We start from the raw sequence: 18,623 nt of genomic DNA, 5'->3' as shown, positions 1-18,623 counted from the left end.
GAAAAACTCATTGAGACCCTTCCTTCAGTAATGCCATGGATGTGATGTAGAGGATTTCAAGGCTGTGATACCAGTTCCATTAATATTTACAGTTTTATGGTGCTTCTAAGGAGGTTCTCAAGGCACATCACAACTTCAGTGATGAGTCCTTCCTTCTAACAGGTAAAATACAAAGGTGGAGTTGACTCTAAAAAGCTGCTGTCACACTTGAGGACAGTCGTGGAAGGTGCAGCAAACACCTGAAACTTGGAGGGGCACCAAGACTGGGTATTCCCTGATGTAGAGGGCTCGTTCCTGAGCCTAGTACTAGAGACAATGTTCATCTCTTTTAGTGGGCACTTTCAGAAAGCAAGCAGGCACTCACCATTTTATTACCTTCAACATGCTGAATGCCAGATTCCTTTGCAACTCCCCAAAGTCTTGCTGCTATTAGCTAACTTTACATCCATTTCCATTATTCCCCCACCTTCCCTTTTTATTATTACAGTCACTATTTTTTCAGAAGAGGGAAAAAAAAATCCACTCTTCTTTTGGTTTATTCCACTTTCAAATCTTGCCCTGTGTATTGAGACTGTCCACTGCTTATGCTGAGGGGTTCAGCAACTGAAATCTCCTCCCATGGGCCCAAAGCCACCGTCAATAACAGGATCATCGCCAGCGAGGGTGTAGAGGACTCTGGATGCTGCTGGGCCTGCCACCTTGTGTGCCACAGGTAACAGCAAGACGGGCATCTCATCTTTAGCCCTGTAACAGAGCATTTAACTATGGCTAAACCTTTGTCTCTGACCTTCCTGAGGAAATTAAGAACTCTATACTCGCTGATGGTGTATACTTGCTTTCACAGTGACCCTGCCAGCTTCTTCTGCTCTTGTATGGCTGGGACACAGAGTTAGCACTGCTTTGCCTGTTGTCCACAACCACATAGCATGAGGACTAGGAAGAGCCTTTATCTCATACTGTATAAGTCAATATTGTCAACTATAGGCTATCACACCAGGCTCACTTGCCACAGGAAGAGTTTAGTATTTGGCTCATTCGAAAAACACATCGTTACTCAGTAGGGGAAAAAAAGAAAATAGAGCATGGCCCAAACTGAAAAGAATATAGGAGCCAAAGCAAATTGGCTGAGGAATTAGGATGAGCATAAGCTATAGGAAAATAAAGCTCAAATGAACATACTGCATTGAGGAAACTAAACAGAATTAAGTTATTTCCAGCTCCAAATTCTGAGTGGATTGGACAGGAAATGACAGGCGGTATCAGATTAGCTTGGCTTCATCTAGGTTTCTTCGATAAGATAACTGATGTTCTAACCCCAAGAAAGATCTGGTCTGTCTGGAGTTCAGTAGAAAGCCACATGGGAGTTCATTAGTTGAGATGAAGAAGGTGAAGGCTGATAAATGAATTGTAAGAGAGCAAGGGAAATGGATAAATAGGAGATGACAATGAGCTATGCTGACCAATTTTATTTAATATTTTCAACAATGACCTTACCATAAAAAGCATACTAATGAAATTTGCCAGTGACACAAATTTAGGTTGGATCAGCAATAAAGAAGATTAGAAGGTTAGACAGAATTAGAGTAATAGAAACAGAATGAAATTCAGCAGCATACAAAGTTAGGTCACAACAGCCTAACAAAAACCTTGTGCTACAGCATGGGAGCTCATTGGGGTAGAAGTAGCTGGAGAAGACTGTGGGCATGCTGTCTGAATGTAAGATGACAACAGGCTGCCACAGTGACACCCATGAAAGCAACCAAGGAACTACTTTGTCAAAAGCATGCAGGTAATGCCTGGGGACAGGACACTGAACAGCTTTGACTATAAAACTGCTTATAATTTTTGCTCACATGAAGGGGACCGGTGAAGCTTGACTTGCTTCTGCTAACAAACGAGAGCTGAGAATGGACAGAAACCCATTAGTGTCTATAAATACACAACAGGGATAAATGCCAGGAAGGGGGAAGATCTCTAAGTGAAAATAGAAGATGCTGGCAGAAGAATAAAGGCATGTGAGCTTTTCCTGGATTAACTTAAAACTGGATGTCAACAGAAGATTTTCAGCCAGAGGAATGATGTTGTATGAACAGTCTCCCTGCTGGCACAGTGGGCCCAAACTCCCATTTTAAGAGCTCGCTGCATTCTTACAGTGTCACCTGGTCACCTCCAGGATGCTCCACACTGAAGTATTAAGAGCTTAAAAGCAGAGACCTGGTGGAGCCCCTGGTACTCAAACCAATTCATTATTTAAGTGCTCCCACGACGTCCTGCACGCCGCGTTGGCAGCATCCCACACTTCTGCCAGCATGGGGAAGAGGTTCTGCCTTCTGTCTTCCCCGGTGCCTATAGCACAACTTCGATCTGTTGCTCAAGGCACTTGTTTGTCAAGTGGAGGCTGATAAACAGAGCAGGCTTGGCCGCTGTAGGACATGGCCTGGTGTGCCGCCTTAGGTTTTGAACTCAGGCTACATCAAAGCACGCTCTTTGATCTCACCCTGTCTCTGGCTTTCTAAGGAACCTGTCACCGCGGCACACAGGACTTGCAGATGTTGCTGGCCCACAACGAACATTTCCGTCAGAACTGAGAAATTACTGCATTTTTCTGTCTGTTCACAGTAACTGCTATTCCAGCTTAGAAAATGTCTGTACGTACAGTCCATGCTTGCGGTGAGTAACACAGTGTGGTTTTGTGCAAACCAAGACAACTCTGGGGGCGCTCCGGGTGTTACCTTTGCTGGGACACACAAAGGACCTGCAGGCACTTTAGAAGGCTGCATGTGTGGTCTCAGATCTGGATTTCTCGCAGCACAAGTATTAGCATTAATCTGCCTAGCGTATGAAAATAGCTTTGTAGGACTGCAGGAGGAGATATCTGCACTCCCTCACCCTTCTCAAATGACAGCATCACACAACACAGCATCACAACCCAAACTCTTCCAAATGAGATCTCAGTGCTAACAACTAACGGGAACTGGAGCTGGGGCATCTCATCCATGTTCGCTGACATTGACACAAGGCAGAAAGGCAAGAAGTAGTTTAAAGACCTAAAAATAAACCCAAACAGATGCAAGTCAGTGAACTTTTTCCACAGACCTCTCTGCTTTCAGTGCCTTTTCTATTTTAAGCTTTGAGCCTTTGAAACAACACAAAACAAACCACTTGTAAGTGAATGGATATTTGATAAACAGGAGGAGGAATATACCAAATCCCACTAACTACATGCTAAGGTCAGACACCTCCTTTCACGTTGCATTTGTGCTTTTAACTAAATTGCCAAATGCTGACTGACTCCACCTCCTTTCCCAACAAGAAGGTAAGTCTTAATTTCCAAGACAGATGCATGATACCTGTGTAACGGGCTCAGTCGAGGAGCAGTTCCTTGCAGCACGCCCTCACGAGGTGCCTGCCTCCCCCTGCTGCCCTGCGAGGGGCTCACATCCCCACAGCAGTAGCTCCAGCCCCCCAGCCCAGCGTCTCCTGGGCACCCACCCTCTCCTCTTTCATTTAGCTCAGCGTTTAGCTTGACCCATGCCCCTGAGAATACTGCCAGCCCTGGAAAATGGAGCACATCACTCATCCTGAGGAGGTAAAAAATGCCCATGGCTGTATCTTTAAGGAACAGTGGTTTAAAAAAACAAAGCACAAAGCTCAGCATTTTTTTCCCAATAATTATGCATAATAATTACTGTTGTATGATGTTCTTTGCAGAGAAAGCTTCTGTATAAACAATATTTAGAGAAATAAAGTGTGAATCTGATGTGTGATATGGGAAATTAGATGTATCACTCCAGCAGAAATATGAAAACTAAGCCTTTTGTTATGCAAACTCGCAGACCTCCTCTTCTTCCAGACTACACCTTTTTTTTTTTTTTTTTTCCCCTCTATAAATAAACTTAAAAAGAAGAAACCAAGATGATATTAATAGCTGCGTTGACTGTCAATGAACCCCTGACCTGTGTGATGAACTCGGTGTGCTACAAAACCCATTTGTGTTTGCACATACCCCCAGAGCTCTGGCTGTGCTGGGGACAGCTCCCATCAGCTCTGCGGTGGCCAGAGCCCAGCCGGGCGTACAAGCCCCTTCTGCCAGCCTCACCACCCTCCTCCTGCCTTCTCAGGGCTGGTGTTTCCACATGTCCACAGGGAGGACAGCCTGCAGGCAGCACACCCTGGGTTCAGTCCTCTGAACTAACGGGAAGGCACGCTACTGACCTTCTCCCATTCCTTGTTCTTGGTCCCCAAGGCACGGTGGGGCCAGCCGCAGCAGGGAGACCCTTTTCTACTCACTGCACCTTTCCATTTCTTGGCGAGCTTTATTTGGGGAGTTCAGAAAACCTCGTAATAATTCTCAGAAACACACTGCAGCAGTCTTCCAAGGGGACTTTTTGTTGGTTGGTTTGTTCTCTTAATCAAATAAACCTAATTCACATAGAAAGTATCTGTTTGCTCTTTGTGTCTGGAAAAACATAAGAATTATAATGTTAACATTTCCAAATGGCAAAAAATGAATTTAAAGTAGCTGGCAATGGAAAAGCTTGATAAACACATGCTGGCTGAAATTCACTTCTCTTTCACACCCACTACTCCTGAACCCCATATTAACCATATGCTTTTGCAGATTAATTCTGTGCTTTAGTTTAAAATCTGACTTTTTACAGTGCAGCTGTAATAACCTGAAGTTTCTGGAAATTTTAGTTGATGCAAAGAAACTGAACTGGGAGATTGGCAAATATTTTAATTAGGCTTAGCATTTGTCACGTGTCACAAAACACCTCCAGTACTTCAAGTATGGTGTAGCAGCAGCATTGCCCTGACCATCACGCTAATTAATTACTGCTGGCTTCAACTGCATTGGCGATTTTGTATTCATAGTTATACAGCCTCTGTGGTTAATATTGTAGAAAATCAAACCTGCATATTGCAGACGTTCACTTGATGGCCACAAATTAAAGTCTGGCACATGTTCACATTTTCAGCCTCAATGTCAAAAATTATAAACAGGTATTTATTTATTTATTTATAAATATACATATATTTTAGGAAGTTGCTTCAAATTGCTGGTTCTTTTCAATTTGAGTTGTCCTGCTTCGACCAACAGGTTGGACCCTGTGACCATCAGAGAACCCTTTTGTTTTTAGGGATTTGTCAACAGCAGCAGTCATTTACGAGCTTTAGTTACAGCCCTGCGCGTTACCTTCTGTGGGTTATGATTGTGACTATTAAATCACTAGGTCTCTTAACCAGCAACTGCATGAAAGAAAATGTTTTCATGTAATTAAATGGTTTTTAAATATCTTCGGCCCTGAACATAATGCACAAACCCACAAATGAGGTACAACTGCCACCAGGACTGTAACTTGTGTTGCATGCTGAGCCTGAACTTCCACCAGGCTCACAAGTCGTGTGGTTTCCTTTTGGCTTTCGGCAGCATTCAGCCAGGACCTGGCAAGGGCTGGCCATGGGTACCAAGCACCAGGCACTGTGTTCAGGGCTCTGCATTCACAGAACAAAACACATCTACTGCAGAGGTTTCCATTTTAACCCAGAAATAAGCAGCCAAAATGTAACAGACAAATCACATCTGTAGAGTACAACACGCTGGCAACATTCACTGCTCTTTTTAATAATGTTCTTAATCCAATTCCCCCTGACTCAGTCCCTGCCTGCACCATGAGAGCATCTCCCTGGCCCGTTCAATTAAAAAGGCAGAAAGAGTAAAATGTAAATCTTTTCTCTCTCCTTCCCTCCCCTTATCTCCAGGGTACTTGTACATTTCCTGCAGGAACGTTTTTTTGAAAAATGATTTGTCAAAACTGAAAAGTTTGGAGGGGCAGTCAGTTTTGCTGACTCTTCAAACTTTGATTTCTTGCCAGTTCAGTTTCTCACATGCTGAGAAGTGCCAGGGCCTTAGAAACTATGGCTGGATCGGTCTCTCCAACATCTTTTGAGCTCTGAGCTTCTTGTTAGAGCATCAGGCAAACAGCCAGTGCTTCATGATGCAAAGGGGAGCCATACAATTGTTTTTAAACACTTCTGGTCCCTTCAGATGAGGACTTTTGTTTCCAGGAAATTGAGCAATGGTAAGCTTCATTCCAATGCAGAAAGATTTTGTTTTGTTTCTCTTTGGGCATGGAAGTCTTGCTGCTGTAAGATCTCTCACCATATAAATAAGCACACAAGGGCATGAAAAGGCTATCTTCTGGTTATCTGCTCAGCAAGAAAGCAGGCAATAGCAGGCCATTTGACTGAGAAGTCGACATACACACATAGGCGGAGTCTGGGCTCTTCAAACGCCCTTCCCTTCTGCCAGGACAGAAAGCTTCAAAGCACTGATGAGGCATGCAGGATCTATTTGCTCTACCTGAAAACAGAGGCCACAAATGACACAGTCTTCTAACATATTTTTCCACTTGTGCTTTTGTTGCTGATTTGCAGCATCTTCTTTCCCCCTCTTACATTACACTATCTTTTTTACATTAAAAGAAAGAAAGAAACAAAAAAAACAGCACACAAAAAAAATCACCTCAGAGGGCATTCTCAATACAGCAATGCTCTTGACAACATCAGGGCAGATCTGTGAAGCCTTTGCAATGTACGTTTATTCTGAATTCACTTCCAAATGCAGTGGTGCCACACAGACAGCAGCCTTCCTTATTCAGTGTTTCTGACGGCCACAGGACACCACCCACCACAGCCATTAACACCAGCGGGCAAAACCTGGATAAATCCCCTTCATTCTCTCTGCAGCAGAAGCTGGACGAGCTAACTCGCACAGCTAGCTTTCTAGCACTTTTAAAAAAGGACCCGGGATGAGGAAAGTATCCCTGCCAAGCTCCAGTTTGCTCCCCTGCTAGCACAGCAATTATTTCTCATGTTATCTGTTACACCAACATCAAGAAGCTCTGGCCCTTGATGGGGACCCCACTGTTACCCAGTGTGCATACAGGCAATAAAAAGACAGGTCCTTTTAGCAACAGGGCCTTGCTGCTGGCCTTGGAGCAATCTGACAGAGACACACAGGTTTTTCCTCTTGCCTTTGCTCCCTGTTGACAACACAAAATCCTGGGAACTCAAAGTCAGATCCTGTAGCCATTTTTACTGAGGAAATTCAGCAAGACAACACGTTGACATTGAAGACAAAGAAAACAGGAAAAAGACAATGATGTCCTTCCAGCTTATGAAGTGTAAGAGAATTTTGAGCATTTCCATGAGCACCAGGATGATGCTGAATACTTCCAGCAGGCAAGTAATGTGACCTGGCGGCGGCGTTCACGACTGACTGTGCACTGCACTCGCTCAGCTCTACCACACACAACGGCACGAACATCCCTCTCGTGAGGTTCCTACTCACATGCTGCATTTGAAGCTTTGTCTTTCAAACATTATCAAACAAGACACCAAGAAGGCCTTTTGATGTGATTGGAAAGCAGATGTGGGTAGAGCCGAGCCTCAAAGAATGACCAAACCCCATGCCATTTATTCAGCATTGCTGCTTCTAGAAATTGCTTGGACATGCTGTCAGAGCTGATCCAGGAAAAACTGTCTCAAGCATTCCTGAAATCGGCTAAGTGGCAAGATCAACTGCCATCAAGGAAAATGCTTTCAAACAATGGGAAGCATTTAGGAATACAGTAAGTGAACTCTATCTTTGGGACCATTTTACACTAATACTTGTGTCTAGACTGGTACAAACACAGAGTCCTTCACTGGGAGAGTGTGTTTGTTTAAATAGGAACATAACTTGAGCTGTCATCCCACTGCTGCCTTTGGGCAGCCACGGAGATGGTCAGTATTTCTGCCCGATCCCTGCGTATGGAAGTTGCCAGGAAGAAGAGGTTCTGTGACAACAAGCTCTGGAAGAAGGGGCTACCAAGTCTGCAGCCAACATCTGAATTTAGTTAAGATATACAAGGTGATGTGCAATACAGGCAGATACTGGACCAGTGTTGGTATTGGTACAGTATTCGGTACATAATTCTGTTTTAGGCCATTTAAAGGAAACCAGTGAATTAAGTGAGGGGGAAGCAGTGTGATCGGGTGGACGCAGAGCACTGGAAGGGGAGTGGGTAGGAATCGCAAGGAGAGCCAGTCCGCCCCTACCAGCCTGTCCCTTGGCGGATGTTACCAAGCGGTATGAGAGCCCGCAGCACTTCGTCTTTATCTTGTCAGTTCACATCTGCCTCAGATTGGTGATGGCCAGGAACAGTTGCTGCTTTAGCAGCAGGCCTGGTTCCCCTCCCTGCCCAGCACCACAACACCAATCCTGCTGAACACCACTAACTGCTGAAGGGTTTTCTACAAAGACAGAGCTGGCAACCCCCGCCCACCCCAAACCAAGAATGCTTCTGGTTTCCCTCACAGAAACGGTTTGGTTAGAAGTTCTGCTACTTCATATCTAACATTATTGACTTAGAGTATTCAACCCTTCACATTTCAAGTTAGCATAAAAATATTTGTTTGTTCCAAAATCGTATTTTAAGGAAAGGAGTATTACTGGCCTTTCCACAGGAAAACAAGCCTTTTATTTCCATCCAAAACAAATGCAAATGTAAAATTTCCATGGCATCCCAGGGATATTCCGTTGGCTGAAAAAACACACGCAGAAACCTCAGTCCATCAGGGAGGACAGGCTGTCTGCAACATGGCATCACTGCCACATGCACTTAGCATCTTGGGAGGCATCTGAGTGATCATGGCCTGAAAACATTGCGGTCTTGGGCAGTCCTTCATCTCCTTGCAGGTCAAGGCTGAGACCCATACTGCCATTTCACAGGCAGTTATCTGTTTTGTGCTGGAAAAGAGGAATTTATGCTCTAAGATTATCACTTGGGCACCTTCAGAGTGTTCATTATAGCCCACAAACAAGGCTAAGCGATGCCTACGCTGCAGCTGAGCAGGATGACTGCAGGGGGTGTAGACATGCAAGCAGCAGAGAGCTTTGTTACCAAAGCAGCACAGAGCAGAGTACACAAGATCATCTGGTGTCTGGGGACAAGGCACAGATCTAAGAGGGGCAGGAGGGTTACACAGAATGCTGCTCAGCAGCAGCTCTCTGCTGAAACCCCTCCTGGGATCAGCTCTTTAACACCACCAGTACCTACACCACGTATGGCTGCACAGGAACCATTGCAGTGTACACAAAAAATTTGTTTTGCTTTACTATTGAAGACTGATAACTATGCCAGAGGTACACGCTTATTCTCTATTCCCAAGATTACCTCATGAGTAGTAGTATCTTCTAAAAAAAGTGTCATTCATAAATTATAAGCTCTGATCATGATTTTTTCAAATAGAGATAAAAACTATCATAGCAATTTTGACACTTTGAAGATTTATTCTTAAACTTCTCATACAAGTGGTAATTTTTCTTAATGCTACTGCTCTTTCAAGAATATGCTGCATTTATTGCTGAGAGAGGAATACTAGCTGATAGTAAACTGAAATTGTTGCCTCAAGACAAATTGGCATTCATCATTCAAGCAGAAAAATAAATTAAGTGCAACATTTAGGCACTCTGCATTAGGTTGTTAAGAAAGTCAACAAAAGCAAAACAAATGTTATGTCAGCTATTGACTGCAGAAACTGAATAAATGAGTACAACATTTAACCAGTACTTATACAGCCATGGGATTCGCTATGTGCTTAGAAGTACGAAGGCTTTTAATAGTTTTTGTAGGAACCTGCAATTAGCTTCACACATTTAGATAGCCAAGGCCACATTTTTAAAACTGCACCTGCCCCTTTTTGCATTTCAGTTTGGCTATTTGAAAATAGAGCGATAGCAATTTTATTACTATTGAAAATGATTAGACATTATTATTTTTGCTACAATCTGGTAGACTGTAATAACTCTCTTCAAGAATGCCCTTCATCCTGTAGGATTCAAGTGGGCTTACATATTTTATGAACACACAAAGCAGATTAAGACAGGGATCATTTCACACACCCATAGAATAAAGCCATGCTTGCAATGAAGAATGACAATTTTACTTTCCTCCAACACTTTAGCATGGGAAAGGGAAAGGGGAAATTCTAACATAGCGAAGTTCACCACTGGGATGTTTGTAACTAGGCACAAATGTTACCAACATTCACTGAGGAGCAGAGATTGCTTGCCACTTGTGCCCCACAGATGATAGGTATCCCTGTTAAACATCCTGTAGCATAGAAAGGTGTTTTGGTAGTCTCCTACCATGAAAAAGAGAAGCCATTTCACCAATAATTTACATAGTTTCATGTCTGACGTGACATAGTACGACAGTTTCATGTCTACACAGATATTCAATTGCCATCATCCTGCCAGTGCCATTAACATTTCTTAAGTTCTCCTCAATGCTACCCTGCGTTAACTTTATTAATTTTGCATCACTAGGAAACTTTGTCATCCTCCCACTCATCCTCCCTAACTGATTACCAATAAAGACGTTAAACATTGTTCCATACACAGAATTACAGCTCACCCCCGCAGCTAGTTCCTGCTCTTGCAGAGAATTGACCAGCTCTTTCTCACCAGAAGACCACCTCCTCTTCCTCTCCCACTGCCCAGCACCCAGGCAGAGCTGTGGTCCACAAGCAAGCGGCCAAGCTGAATTCCTCCGACATGGCCAGGGTTGGTACCACACAGACACAGGCTGAGCATTTGTACTGAAGGCTGCTTCCACAGACAGTTACTAGCTTATGCTCAGGTATGATTTTTGTATTATTAGGGCTGAAAGCCTCAGAAGTATTATGCAAGAGAACAGTGGCAAGGAACCGACAAACGCTTGCTCTCTCCTGGGCCTCCATCTGCCATCTCGTCCCTCTTACCTTCTAGGAAAGAAAGGATACAAGGCTTCTCCCCAGCACCTTTCTTCTGCCTGACACCTGAAGAAGGAGCATGACAGTTCTGTGGTTAGCTTGACCTCCTCCATCCCCTAAAGATGTTCCTACATCTTTATTCTTCCTCATTTCTGTCCCTCTCAGTCTTTTTTCCTAGTACTGATCCAGAACTATGACCTGGTCGCCTCAGGTCACTACTCCTTTATGCTTCAGGACATCCTTATGGCCTTGTGCATGCCCCGTATCTCTTTAGTCATCTCTGTGCTTCCCTTAGGGCATATTAATTCACCACAACAATCAGGGTTAGACAATAGCCACATATTCTAGCGTGGTTTGCCAAACACGGGAAGGGTCAAAAGCTGCATGTCACCAATAATTTACAGTCCACTGACCTCTAACAAACAGGAATTACTTTGCTCAACTCTTTTCATTTCATTCGGAGCAGAAGAAACCCTTGTTACTGCCCACAGTATACGACAGAGGCGAGTACAGATTTTTTAAATGTGTTTCTTCTTACTAAGAACTTAAGCAACAGCAATAATAGTTCAATCAATTTTAAAACTCTTTTCTGACTAGGACTCCAGATATCCATTCTTTTTTCCCCATCAGGAAAGAATATTTTTAAGAACAGAGTACTTAAAGGTAAGCAGCTCCATACGTTCCCCATACATGCCGCCCAGTTATTCAGAGAGAACATGAGCTTCAAGGTGGTGATGAGGTTAGCTACAGAAGAGGGGAAAGCAAGAGAATGAAGGGGCAGGAGCTGAATCTAGGCCTCTCCAAAAGGAGAAGGAGGCCAGAATGACAGAGATGAAAGAGAACAGACTCGCCTATCGGGACAACATTTCTTTTTCAAAGAATTTTAGGGTCCTGAAGGATAAAAAGACAAAAACACAGAGAACCTGCATAAGAAAGGGTCTTAATTTGGAGAAAACAAACAAACAAACAAAAAAACCACAAAAACACAAAACAAAACACAAAACTCTGCACATGCATGGAAGTAATTTTTCCTCTCCATCTGCTTCCCAAAATTGAGGAGTTGTATTTGCAAAGATCAGATGTGTCACCAGGTGAGAAGTAGTCATTAAGCATTCAATACTCTTGCACAGGGGGCCAACAGGTGGGAAAGCTGCTCCTACCAGAATGTATCAATAGGACACAAGGAATTTGGATGAATGCCACTTTTTGGCATAAAGTAACTGAAAGAGACTTGCTGAGCTACTAAACCCTGCTCATGCAAAGATGGTGCCTTGCGAAAATGTCCTTCTGTCACTTCTCCTGTTTTTCATCTTTCTCAACTCAAGCCACCACTCCTCTTGTAGTACCTTTTGCTGATCCCTGTATGATTTCTCCACCATGTCTGGTACATGGAGTGCTGTGGTCTTCCTCCATGTTTTCTTCTCCCTGTGCGTAGATATCCACTCATAGTTCGCAGGCACGCTCAGGAATCACCCCAAAGTTCAGTTGTGTTTTTTCCTCTTTTGATCTCAAGCAATCTGACTTAGATCCTGCACAACTCACCTGTATCAGAGGAGAGATTATTTTGAACCAGAAGAGATGGAACAAGTGGTATGCCCTCACTGTGGCTGTACAGAAATTTTGTTATGCTGTTTTAAACAAGAAGGATCCTACAGATTTTCCTGCCTCAAGATGATTGTCCTAAAGTAATGCATAGGAAATAAATATTTGGTTGATGAATCATTTGGGTATTTTCCTTTGCATGCAAATCTGACCTTTATTATAAAGACTACTGTACTAGAGAAGATTCTACATAACCAAAATACTGTACAGCCAACATCTGTTATTCAAAAGACCTGAGGGGTTTGAGGAAAAAAAATAAATAAAATAATCAGACACAGTAAAATCATTTGACCTAAATACATTTTGCTCAGTGATAATAAAATACACTTTTACTGCCTGCCTTGCCAAACTCTTCCTGCCTTTGTGTGACACTTTGTTAACAGAAGTATGTAATTTATGTAACCTTTATGGTTAATGTTGGAACTAATTGTTATTCTTCAATAGTCTGTACCTCATTTGTCACAGTGAACTCTAGATGCTGAAGACAGATGGACCACCAGATGGACCCCGGGAAGGATTGGTTAAAATGTCAGCGATAAGCTAACAAAATGAAATGCAGTAGACTGAAGAGACTATTCAGCTGAAAAGCCTGTCTACAGAAGTGGGGTCTGTATTGTTCACATTCATTAAAGCGCACTTCAACTGTGCTGTTTTGACATTTTCTGTTTTGAGACTTTTCAAGTCAAGAAGCCCTGTGTGTACATGCGGTTTTCTATTTTTCCTTCCCCAAATGCTTGTTTGATGACAGATTTCCAGAAGTGACCCTATCTCTTAGAGGTGATCACTTTCGCCACCACAGAACTTTGCCCCTGCTCTATTCAGCCATCAGAGTTGTGGGTGAACCACTTCTGGCTTTGAGCAGCAAGGCGAGGCATGCATGAGGATTATGCGAGGGCCTGAACTGAAATATTGTTTGCTTCTGGTAAAATAAAATGAAAGACTTGCGTCCCCTGACTCTTACCATGCATGTACTTTGCAATACCAATTCTAATAACTTCAGGCCTAGCTATGAGAATTTCATTAAATATATGGGCCTTAGACACAACGCACTTTCCAGTGCAGCAGCAGTAGGAAGCAAGCTAAGTCAGGTCAGGAAAAACCCTAGGCAGAAGCTCTGCTGCAAAAAAAGGAACACAAGAATACGGTGATTTGCCCATTTCCTCATTTCATATGGTTCCTCAACCAGCTGTTCAGCTTTTCTCCCCCATGTTTCACAGAAAAAGTCATTTCCTTCAGACTCTTGCAACCTTGGCTGTGATTTTTACCAGTGTCATGTGGCTGATCTATCCACAATTTCACATGAAATATTTTATGGTCCCAAGCACAAAGCCATTGTCACCAGAGAAACACAAAAATCTCAGTATTATTGAGTCTCTTTATATAAAAGCTACCATGAATAGCATCATTCAGTGAATCAGGAAATGAAAACAAAGTTTGGGAAATTTTGACATTGAGAATAATTCTCCATTTTGCTATAATTTGAAACAATTCCCAGAATTAAATAAACACTTGAAGGCTGTTTGGCATTTAGTTTTTTCTTGCTTTACATCTGTAAATTGTTGAAGTCAGAATTTGTTTTTGATGAAAGTGTTTTAAAATTGAAAAAAAACCTGCCATGCTAGTCATCTGACCTAACATATTTAAAGTAAACAAACAAAAAACACACAAAAAGCCATTTCAAAGAACGACAGTGAGATAGCCTAACATTTTGGATACCTTTATCAAAGGATGCACTAGATTTCCCAACAACTGAAATCTAAAGTATTTCTAAATGGAATGCTATACGTACAAAAACAATGAAGCAGATTGTGGGGCAGAGTACATTATGCAGCACTTTAAAGAAGGTAGACATAATATCCACAATGCTCCCTTTTTCTTCCTAAAAAGCACCATGATTCAATTTGACATTCTTTACCAGCAAAGTATAGAGGGAAGTTAAATATATGCATGTTCATATTTCATTAAAATAATGGAGTGTTGCAAAAATACTAATGGAATATTGTGCAAAATCCAGCATCATGAAATATGTACTGCTCCCTGTCCAAATATATCCAGGCCCAAGAACAGAGGTGGTGCTCCCGATGATCTACTGCAATTACGACTGACAATAACAGCACTTTCATTTTCCACGTGGTGCACTTGCACAGTGCACGTGCTGCGCTTTGGGTTTTGCATCCTTAAATTGTCACCAGAAATTTATGACACTGTAAATACCTCGTTCACATAATGCTACAGTCCCTTCATATAGCAGGATTTTTTATTCCTTACCATTCAGTAATGAAAACAACTGAGATGAAATTCACTGACATCGGTAAGGTTTTCCAGTGCAAAACTGCACTTTGCCCAGAAGCACAAAAATGGATACTAGGACAGAGGACTGGACCCCTAAGTTCTTTAACCTAGACTCTCAAGCAAAACAAGAGCCATTTCCCATCATTGTGAAGGTCATCGTGAAAGTTAAGGCTATGCTTACAACACAGCCTCAACTCCACGTCTGGGGTTGTGCAGCTATTAGAATGCCACCTGGGTACAGTCCCAAGCTGTCTTTATTCTGCCAAAAAGCTACCTCGGCAAGTTCCTTGCATCTGCCTGCTCATCCCCACTCACAAACCTGCCACAAATAAGCCAAGCAAGTATTTTTGAAGGCATTTCCCTTTTAGATCCTGTGACCCAACTTAAAGCCATGACACTACTGGGTAGGCAAAACGGCAGAAAACTGGGGCATGGGACACAAGCTTCTTTTGTAGTCTTAGAGTATTATCACTGCAAAGGATACCTGAGAGCAGAGATGTTCCACTATGGTCACACAAGAGTAGAAGGACACCATGATAACCCACAAAGAAAAAACTAAACTAAACTGTCCAGGAGACATTCTAGAATACTATATCCATTTATCTGTTCACTATTACCAGACTGACAGCAGGCAAAATCTTACCACCTCAAAAAAAAAATTATAACAAAAAACCAAATCATTAATATTCACAAATTATCTAAGTGGACTCCCAATGTTTCATTTGCCATGGCTGGGATTAACTTCGTTCTATGGGATTTTGCAGGAGGGGAGTCTTTTTTATTTCCAGTTGTTGACTTCTTCACACAAAAAAAAGTTCTGGCACCTCATATCATTTAAACAGAGAATGCAAGAAATAGTGTGATTTTCAATCTGCAAACCAGAGTCATATTAGGGGAACTAATAGGATTTGAACATGACTCACAAGTTGTAGTTTGAAGTTCTTGATTGCTATTTTGAAGTGTCAGATTTTTTTGAAGCAGAAAATGAATTAAAAACTTGAAAGTCCTTAGATAAGAGCTTCTTCTGAAGAAATATCCAGGGGAAGTTTAATATGGTGTGAAGATTACATTATCTCTTAAAATACACAATGTAAACACTTGAAAAGATTCACAAGATTTATAGTGAGCACATAGTAGATGTAGATTTATAGCAATAAACAGTAACATACAGATGCTGTTTACTGTGCATTTATGATTATAAAAATAATTTCATTGTGCTTTTGTTTGCAAAAATGCTTCACTGACAAACCCCACAGCTCCTATCTGTGTGCATATACACATGCATCCGTACACACACACACTGGCTGGATGTATGCGTGTACACACATTCCAACTTGCATACACAACCACTGCTGGATATCAAGTTTACTGTACTGGCAATGACAGCAGGCAGCAGCTACGCATAATCACAGCAAATACAATGTAACATTAGAGTATATAATACTACACATCACCAAAGTGATTTCCTAGTCTGAGTAAGTTAGGAGTAGGATAGCAGTTCGTTAGGGATTCACAGCCATGCATACACTAGCTGAATGCACAACAGCTCTTCAGAGGAGATTCTTTATCAACTGCACATTTTGAAAATATAAAATCTCCTGTTTAGTCACATTTCATTAGTGAAGTTATTAGGGATTCAGCTTTCAAAGAAAGTTTCCTGTATTCGAAGAAACTGGGATCAAAAAATTCAAGCAGGCGAGGCTTTAATCCTCCTCACAGTTCTCAGTTATGATCTGTGCTCTCACTCTTTCCTTAATGGCCCATCCTAACAGATCTGTGTACAAACACAGCATCAAAAAGCACCATATGCAGCTCTGGTCTGGAGAAGGCTAGTGCTCATTTCCATACCCAGCTCTATTAGTGTTGGTTTGCTTAGTATCAGTAAGGACATGCTTCCTGTTCGGAAACAATCGGGGAACCAGCACAGCTTCTCTGCCCAGGTACCCAGGTGTCCAGCAGAAGAAAACCCAGGCAGACAAGACCAGAACAGCACTTGCTCTGCTCCCATCACAAAGCAGAGGCAGTCACAGTGCCCTCAGTGACAGGATGTGGTGCAAACACTGAAATATTGTTTTTCGCTTTCTACAGACTCTGCATCTACTCCTGGGAATGCTGTACCCCTGCAGATGGCACAGGAAAATAGAGAACTGCTCTCAAACAGATTGAAAAATCTGCTCTCATATTCACATCCCCAGGATACCATAAACAAATGCTTATCGACTGTAAGACCAAAGGTTTTTCTAATCCAGCATCCCACCTCCAAGAGCTGCCAGCAGTAGAGGCTTGCAAAAACAGTCTAAGAGCCAGGGTAACTGAAAGTCATCCTTCCCTCGCTAGACCCTTGGAAGTTTTGCCATCCACATTTAAAAAGATTCCTGCACTGGACCACAGCCACGACCGAAGGCTACCTAGTGCTACTTTAAGAAAAGAAATTTGGGACTCATTATATCTTGTCTCTACGGTGGCAATGAGCTGCAAGATTTAATTACCTTGTGTGCATAGAAAGTACCTCCTTTTAGTAGTTAAATCTGATACCCAATCATATCATTGTTCATTTCTTTGTCCTTAAGACTGTGAGAAATAGTAAATAATCACCTTCTATTCACTTCATTCTCCTATTCGCTTTCTCCGAAAGCAATACTAGATATTTCACTCAGATATCCATTACTTCAAACTGTCATTATTGCTCAGGGTGAAAGCATTTTCTTCCCCACTTTTTTATACCAGAAACATTCACAAGGATTTTTAATATCCTTTGTGAGATTGTCTCTGCATATATTTGTTACTCACACGTTTTGACTTTTAATAAAAATGGCTAAGCCAGCTCATCTGCATAACACCGATACGGTCTAGTTTCAGCTTTCATTCATTATAACAGATAAAACTGTTATTTATCATAAGTTTCTTATTCACACATGCACATGCCTCTCCACTTTTTTTTTCCTTAAAAAATAAAAAATAGGTTTTTTTAATCAAATAAAGTGATTTTAGATTTGTTTTCAAGAACTTTTATAGCATTTGAAACAGGTATTTTGGATAACTGAACATATATATAAAGATGTTCGTGGTTTCAGTTTTGTTTTTCCTCTGCTTTAGCTCCCCATCTATACTCCAAGATGAAGAAAAGGTTAGGTAGTATTAAATTTCTGTCCTCCCTGATACTTGGATCAGTTCTAAGTGTTATTTCAACAGTATGTAAGTGTTGCCAATTCATCTTGTTCTCACACATTGCAAATCATTAGATAAAAGGAATAAGCTGCTACCTGGCATGTATCACATTATTTCACAGTATCTTTCTTTCTTTAAGGTAACACCAAATCCCTAGTCCACATAAATCGCCAGAGATCTCCTAATATCACCAAATCCATGTACTTTCATAACAACTGACATTTTGGCTCAACAGGATCTTTAAAGATGCTCAAAAGATATGATTCCTGCAATGACGATGGCTGATTTTAGGTTTTCTAAGATGTATGTGCCGATGAACTAAAACAAAACACGGTTACAATAATTCTGCCTATGCTATATAGGGACTCTAGGGTAGTCCACAACAGCTAGGCTGCCATAAACATGATTTGAGTTTTTTATCAGCATCTCATACATCCATATCACAGTAGGCTTCCCTGACTTTGCTCCCAAGAACTGACCTATGTGGTCACCTTCAGACTCTAAGAATTTAAAACTACCCATAATGGCTCATCCGGGTCTTTGGGAGAGGCCACAGGGGAATGTTATATGAACAACAAATACATACGTATCTATATATATATGCACACACACACACATATATACAGATGGGGGAGGAAGAGAGGTGATAGTTCCCAGGAGTGTTCTCCCAATTATGCTGACACTCAGCAGACTGAGTTCAGACATAGCCCGCAGTCTTTGTGGTCAATGCAGCTATTCAGCCTGCACACATTTGTAGCAGC

The 18,623-nt window shown here is 41.9% G+C and overlaps 1 long non-coding RNA gene across 1 annotated transcript in view; it reads right to left on the bottom strand.

The window, feature by feature from the left end:
- Positions 1-18,623, bottom strand: part of LOC311441308 — a 54,334-nt gene that overhangs the window by 16,980 nt on the left and 18,731 nt on the right. The window lies entirely within an intron of this gene.

The sequence above is a fragment of the Aythya ferina genome (assembly GCF_964211825.1).
Source record: "Aythya ferina genome assembly, chromosome: 9".
In the NCBI taxonomy this organism is placed as follows: domain Eukaryota; kingdom Metazoa; phylum Chordata; class Aves; order Anseriformes; family Anatidae; genus Aythya; species Aythya ferina.
Note: the sequence above shows the minus strand (reverse complement) of the source record. Positions and strands in the feature narration are given on the sequence as shown.